At 33.0% G+C, this 1,057-nt stretch overlaps 1 long non-coding RNA gene across 1 annotated transcript; it reads right to left on the bottom strand.

Annotated features, from left to right (window-relative positions):
• Positions 1 to 354: 354 nt before the first annotated feature.
• On the bottom strand, positions 355 to 702 carry LOC146720088 (uncharacterized). Its single transcript, XR_014926221.1, has 2 exons — positions 506 to 702; positions 355 to 432 (listed from the first exon to the last, which is right to left on the bottom strand). It is a non-coding gene; the product is annotated as an uncharacterized LOC146720088 (long non-coding RNA).
• Positions 703 to 1,057: the final 355 nt, after the last annotated feature.

Genomic DNA, 1,057 nt, shown 5'->3' with positions numbered 1-1,057 from the left:
TTGCCACGCGATACAAATGTGGAAAACCTTCGAGTAACAAGATTATTCTGAAACCGTACTCTAAAATTCAAATTATGAATATGCGGTGGAAGCACGTCGAACCTTCTACACCGAAGCAAGAAGATGAGTTGTTGTTTAGTTGTAGAAATCTTCAAATTCAATCCCATTTACTGTTTCAAAAGCTGAGTCTGTTGCTTTCCATAATGTAACGTGATCAAATTGAAAAAACTTCCTTCCCGGTAAGATGCCATCATTAATGTCAAAGGCGTATAATAACAATAAAATATTAAATTTCGTTCGCCAGGAATGAAATACTAAGGTAGTAGATATTAAACTGACTACACTGGCTGTCTATTCGATTTGTTAAACTATATTTATTGACGTTTCGACCATACGGGTTGTGGTCCTTTTCAAAATTACAATAGAAGCATTCTAGAAATTAATGTACATGCAATCAGAATCAACATTTAAATTGAAAACGTGAAATGTAACAAATGAGACTTACAATGAGTTACTGCATATCGTTATTGACATTTAAAAGTACGCTCCGGTGAGACTTAACTTAAGATCGGATGGTAAATTAACTGCGTTTCACTTGTGTCATCTTGCTACGACTGAGCACACTGTACTAACGAATAAACACGCCGAAAATTATGTCAAAGTTAAAAGTTAACAATATTTACATTCTCGCTAAATTGTGATGTACCATATATAGATTTCTAAACAAAAAGAACCTTAACGTAATTTTTACCATCCCCAAAAAACTGAACTGTTTAATAAAATCGGGGAAAGATAATTTAGATATTAATAAGCAAACCGGCGTAGTCTATTGTATTAATTGTAACAATTGTGATTCTAATTATGTAGGGCAGACAAAAAGACATCTCAGTACTAGGATTAACGAACACCGACGTAATATTAAAAATTCAGCGAGCAATTTTTCTGTTGTTAGTGAGCACAGAATTAATCAAGGACATGAATTTGATTGGTCGAATCCTTTAATTCTGCATAAAGAAAACAATAGAACAAAAAGAGAAATAGCCGAAATGTACTTTAT

The sequence above is a fragment of the Nylanderia fulva genome, unplaced genomic scaffold (assembly GCF_048542155.1).
Source record: "Nylanderia fulva isolate GAGA-0341 unplaced genomic scaffold, ASM4854215v1 Scaffold780, whole genome shotgun sequence".
NCBI lineage: Eukaryota > Metazoa > Arthropoda > Insecta > Hymenoptera > Formicidae > Nylanderia > Nylanderia fulva.
The sequence above is the reverse complement of the archived record's forward strand: the minus strand, read 5'-3'. Positions and strand labels throughout refer to the sequence as shown.